Source organism: Schistocerca cancellata, chromosome 11 (assembly GCF_023864275.1).
Source record: "Schistocerca cancellata isolate TAMUIC-IGC-003103 chromosome 11, iqSchCanc2.1, whole genome shotgun sequence".
NCBI classification, from domain to species: domain Eukaryota; kingdom Metazoa; phylum Arthropoda; class Insecta; order Orthoptera; family Acrididae; genus Schistocerca; species Schistocerca cancellata.
This window is the reverse complement of record NC_064636.1, coordinates 42,869,458-42,875,495: the sequence shown is the minus strand read 5'-3', so window position 1 is coordinate 42,875,495 and position 6,038 is coordinate 42,869,458. Positions and strand designations below refer to the sequence as shown.

Genomic DNA, 6,038 nt, shown 5'->3' with positions numbered 1-6,038 from the left:
ATAGCTGTCACAGTAGGTACACAGCTGTGTTAAGCAAATGCTCACACAGATATATATATATATATATATATATATATATATATATATATATATAAGGCTAACCGGCCGTTTTGACCATCTTCTTCTGTGCGGATGCACAAACAGTGCCCGAACTCTTACGGGAATCGGCAAAAAGCTGCGAGAAATGACTGTAATGGGCGGTGGCACTACGAATATAGTGCAGGACAGTAAGTTGCGAATGTGGGTCTCACGCATATATATATATATATATATGATGGTATCTGTTCTTTCGGACATGTCTGAAAGAAGAGATTACATCTTTATATATAAAAATTAATACTACACAGCCACAGAAACACATAATGATGGCGCAACCACTGTGCAAGTTCGAAACATCTATCGTCTTACCACGTCACAAAGGAGACGAACAGCACAACATCAAAGCCGCAAGTAACACGCAAAATAACACGAGACATACTTTTTTTCGTTCGGAAATGCATAAAAAACAAAAATTTTAAAAAGAATTACCTTTTGCTGTTTGCAGATGATAAGCTGTAGATTGTGTAGCAGATTTAGAGTTGCCAACATAAACATTCAGCAGCTTCCTGTAAGGCACGTGAACTAACGCATACATCCACACTTTTACCAAATAGGCTATAAAACCAGAGGTTCAGACATATTGCAATAGCCCTACACAATATTCACTGCATCAGTCCAGTAATACGTATCTCATCTGTGAACTATAAACAATGTATAATATTTGACAACAATCACTTCATTCACAAATGTAAATATCCTGTACCAAATGTTTTCTCTAAACGTTAATATGTAATAACAATTTTACAGAAAGGAAATAAAGTAAACCACTGAAGATAGCACAAAAAGTGCAGAAACGTGACTGGATAAAACAAAATTCCAAAGGTGTCTTGTATAAGGTGGAATTCCTATTGCAATTTTCTTAGCAAGCACGGAAATAAGAAATGCAACAACACAAGATCTATCGAAATCGACCCGTTGGATGAGGAATTCCGCATTATGGAAGACATATTTGGAGTTTTGTTTTACCCAGACATCTTTCAGCACTTTTTTGATCTACAGTGGGTTTCTGTATTTCCATTCTGTAAAATTCTTATTAAATATTAACATTTAGGGAAAACATTTGGTACAAAATATTTACATTTGTGGATGAATTGATTGTTACGGTTCAACGGTGAGATATGAATTACTGGGCTGACCCAATGCACGTCGTTTATTATAATATGTCTGAAGTTCTAGTTTCATAGCTTATTTTGGGAAAGGATGGACGTATGCGTTACATCACACATCTTACTTGACGCTATTGAATGTTTATGTTGGTAGTTGTGAGTATGCTACACAATCTACAGCTTGTCATCTGCAAATAGCAAACCGTAATTTTTATTTTTCTTTATTATACATTCTACATTATACATTTCCGAACGAAAATAAGAATGTATCGCGTTATTTTGCGTGTTACTTATGGCTTCGACACTGGTTCCTTATACCGCGCTGGCCATTGTGGCCGAGCGGTTCTAGGCGCTTCAGTCCGGAACCGCGCTGTTGCTACTGTCGCAGGTTCGAATCCTGCCTCGGGCATGGATGTGTGTGATGTTTTTAGGTTAGTTAGGTTTAAGTAGTTCTAAGTCTAAGAGACTGAAGACCTAAGATGTTGTCCCATAGCGCTTAGAGCCATTTGAACCTTATACTGCGCGGACAAAAGATACAGAAATTCCTATGCGACAGATATGTTTCAAACTGGCTCCATAGTTGCATCCCACGTAGTCTAGCAGCGCAACTTAAGAGTCCCTCCAGGCTACCCCAAACGGAAAAAGGAAGGCAATTAATTTCTTCACTGCTCTTCTAGCCGTCTTGACGGTTAGCGCTCCTATCGCTGGCCTAGATACCGTCCTATCCCATTTACTACTGCGTGGCCTGTTAACTCCTTCCAGCTGCCATTCCCCCCTGCCCTCACCACCCGTTTCTCTTATCCTCTTTTTTTTTTCAACAGTTCGTGCTCGTTGAGCTCCCGAATTATCTGCCCTCAGCCCGGCATGTTAAAAAATAATTAACTTTCCCTTACGCCTCAAAAATCACGGGAGGTCGAAAACGAGAGATATTGTACAGGCACGGCGCGAGATAGAAATGCGCTGTCGAGAAATTCGCTACTGATAACGTATCGCGCCGTAAAAAAAAAAAAAAAAAAAAAAAAAAAAAAAAAAAAAAAAAAAAAAAAAATTACGGAGCTGAAATATTTCCTATGCAGTAGTCTACAGGGAGGCAGTCGGTTGCTGGCTTTTTTTTTAAATTTTTGATTTTACTTTTTTGCGCAAAGGGAGGTTTCAAGACCTCACTGGAAACTGTCTGAGGGAATGTCATCTCAGTAAGAGTTACGAAACCGGTCGAAACGTTTCTTCAGTATCTTTAATGTGGTCGGTCTGCATATCCACACACACACACACACACACACACACACACACACACACCAACACGCGCGCACACACATGACCGGTTTTCTTAGCACCACCCGATTGCAAAAAAAAAAAAAAAAAAAAAAAAAATTATCGGAATATCAAAAAATAATTTATGTCGAGTAATGAAATTACGAGAATACATTTTTCTAGGTGACTTATTTAAAGGATAAACATTCCAAGATTTTTGTTCAAAAAATTGTTCAAATGGCTCTGAGCACTATGGGACTTAACATCTGAGGTCATCTGTCCCCTAGAACTTAGGACTACTTAAACCTAACAAACCTAAGGACATCACACACATCCATGCCCGAGGCACGATTCGAACCTGCGACCGTAGCGGTCCCGCGGCTCCAGACTGTAGCTCCTAGAACCGCTCGGCCACTGCGGCCGGATTGCGCGTGGTCTTGAGAGATAGTTCGGAATCCAGACTTGTGAACGTGTGAGATTTCCGAGGTTTCGACATTGAAGATGTAGCATTCATTTAGAAGTGAATATCTAGCGAGCTATGTTGTCGTTCATAACTAATTACGTGAAGTAGAAATCTATTGTTTCCCTGCTATTCAACTTTTATTTAATTGCTGGACCATCGACACCAATAAGTGTTCTGCAGAAATATACCGCATTCTCAAAAATACTTCTATTATCGTACTCATCATTTAAAGTCGTTAAGATAGTACCTGCAGATTTTATTTATTGCAATCTTTTATTTATAAATTTCTACGTTGCATTCGCGATTGCCGAGTGATAGGGAACCTTCGACCATTCGATTCACGTGTCTATTCATATTGTATACTGTACACTCAGCAGTATTTGGCCTGTAATACGGCAACTACGTATCCCAGCACATAGACGAAGAAACCAGCCAAAACTTTTAATATTTCAACACTGAGTCAGAGGGTACGTAACTGAGGGCCCACACCATCACATCATCACACCATTTCATCAAAATTTATTATTGGAAAGCCCGCGAACTTAATGGAACAAAACTTTAGATGTTACGCTTTATAAAGAAAAAAGAATTAAATTGATGTCTCTAATACTTTCTCACTCATAATTTTTTAAAATAAGGAAGTACCCACTTCGCACCCCATATAATATCACAAACTTCTACACGAAATTTATGCAAAGTAATGTACCAATGCCAGACACCTCTGGATAATATATCGATAATCATAGCCGGCCAGTGTGGCCGAGCGGTTCTAGGCGCTACAGTCTGGAACCGCGTGACCGCTACGGTCGCAGGTTCGAATCCTGCCTCGGGCATGGGTGTGTGTGATGTCCTTGGGTTAGTTAGGTTTAAGTAGTTCTAAGTTGTAGGGGACTGATGACCTCAGATGTTAAGTCCCATAGTGCTTAGAGCCATTTAGAAGAGGCAGTTCTGACAATGCACTTGATAAGTGGAGCAAAACTTGAACACCAAGGCACGTTCTTAGGATTAGTCGATCTATAAAAGCGTTCGTCAATGTCCTTTTGTTGGTTGAATTGGGGGAGGGTACCAAACAGCATCAGTCCTAAGAGAATGGGGAAGAAAATCGGTCGTGTCCTTTGAAAGGAACCATCCCAGCATTTGCGCGAAGCGATTTAGAGATATGACGGAAAACCTAAATCAGGATGGTCCGAAGCGGGTTTGAACCGTCGTCCTACCGAATGCGAATCGAGTGGGATAACCACTTCACCACATCGCTCGGTTTCGTCAATTTAAAGTGGCGCAGCATGTTCGAAAGGGTACAACGTAGGCACGTCGCAGATGGTAGAGCCATCAACATCAGACAGTTGTTTCACGAAACATAAACATTTTGCAGCAGACGTCTCTCACACGGATCGTTAACTGAACGGATAGTGTTCTACGAAATTGTTTGTTGTTCATCACAAAGTACTTCGTTCACCATTCTCTACTTTATGTGTCATTAGGGATACAAAAGTTTTCGGTGCACCCTGTAGTCACCTTTGCTTTTCGAGCGCCCTGTACCTGCGAGTCTTCAGCACGTGAGGCGTCAATGCGTCGCTCATTGGCGAAAATGGAATTGCTCCGCGCGGAGGAGAACGAGCCCGAAAAACATATGCGGAAATTAATTCGGAAATTGTAGCCTAGCGTGTCGCGAATTCAAGCCCGTCAGAACGCTTAAACAAAAAAAGTGTTCTTTTTTTTTACCAATTTCGTTTCAGTTACTCTTCGGTACAGGTAGAGTATCAGTGCTGTCGCTAAGCGAATATGGCAAAAATTTTGGTAAGCGAAGCAGGATGTGGAGAATTAGCGTTCTGAAGTTGTAGAAAAGTTGCGGATGACAGCGACGTTTTTTGATGTTAGTAAAAAAAAATATGGCTCTGAGCACTATGGGACTTAACATCTAAGGTCATCAGTCCCCTACAACTTAGAACTACTTAAACCTAACTAACCTACGAACATCACACACGCGCAACACCGAGGCAGGATTCGAACCTCCGACCGTAACGGTCGCGCGGTTCCAGAGTGAAGCGCCTAGAACCGCTCGGCCACAGCGGCCGGCGTTGATGTTAGTAAAGCGTTGCAAACAGTAAACGAAACCGAGGAGAAATTTGGAGAGGGAACCGAATTTCAGAGAGAACAAATGAAAATTTTGAGGTTTGACGATGAAACTGATAGTTCTGTCTGAGACAGCAAAGAAGTTGGAAGAGCAGTTGAGTGGAATGGGCAGGGTCCTGAAAAGAGCTCGTAAGACGAACACCAAGAAATTAAAACAAGAGTAATTCAAAGTATGCGATCCTGAAGTAAGTAGATTAAAACTGTGTGCCGGACCGAGACTCGAACTCGGGACCTTTGCCTTTCGCGGGCAAGTGCTCTACCAACTGAGCTACCCGAGCACGACTCACGCCCCGTCCTCACAGCTTTACTTCCGCCAGTACCCCGTCTCCTACCTTCCAAACTTTCATATCAGCGCACACTCCGCTGCAGAGTGAAAATCTCATTCTGAAGTAAGTAGTTTAGGAAATGAGACAGTAAAAGTAATAGATGATTTTTGTTATTCTGAAACCAAAATAACAAACGACGGCCGAAATAGGATATAAAACAGTGTGTCTATGGCAGAAAAAGCTTTTATGAAAAAGGGAATTTGTTAACATCTAATGTAAGTTCAAACCTGGGAAATCTTTTCTGAAGCTATTTGTCGGGAGCGCATTCTTATACGGAAGTGAAACGTGGACTCACTCTACACTGCAAACCCTTACAAGCTTTCCAGACTGTTTGTGAGCAGACTGTAAATTCGCTTTCCAGAAACATTTTAAAATTCGCTTCTTTTACTGAGCTGTTGTAGCATATCTACTATCACCCAACGTTTCTTTGCAGTTACCTTCCTTGTTCCAATAATTCTCCATTAAAGTAGCTTGCCTGCACTACTTCTTAATACGTCCACTTTTTAGGCCCACTTATTAAATTATCCATTGATTCTGTGGCTTTCTCTCCACCTTGATTAATAATAACACTTGAACAGGCTGCAAACATGTAGCAGATCTGCTTAAATTGTTTAAATTAGACGAGTGAGCTCCCCACTTCCGTTCTTTAAAGACTCGTAC

General features: G+C 41.0%; 1 non-coding gene across 1 annotated transcript; it reads right to left on the bottom strand.

Moving 5' to 3' along the window:
• Positions 1-5,256: 5,256 nt before the first annotated feature.
• Positions 5,257-5,331, bottom strand: Trnas-cga (transfer RNA serine (anticodon CGA)). The gene has a single exon. It is a non-coding gene; the product is annotated as a tRNA-Ser (tRNA).
• Between the last annotated feature and the right edge of the window lie 707 nt (positions 5,332-6,038).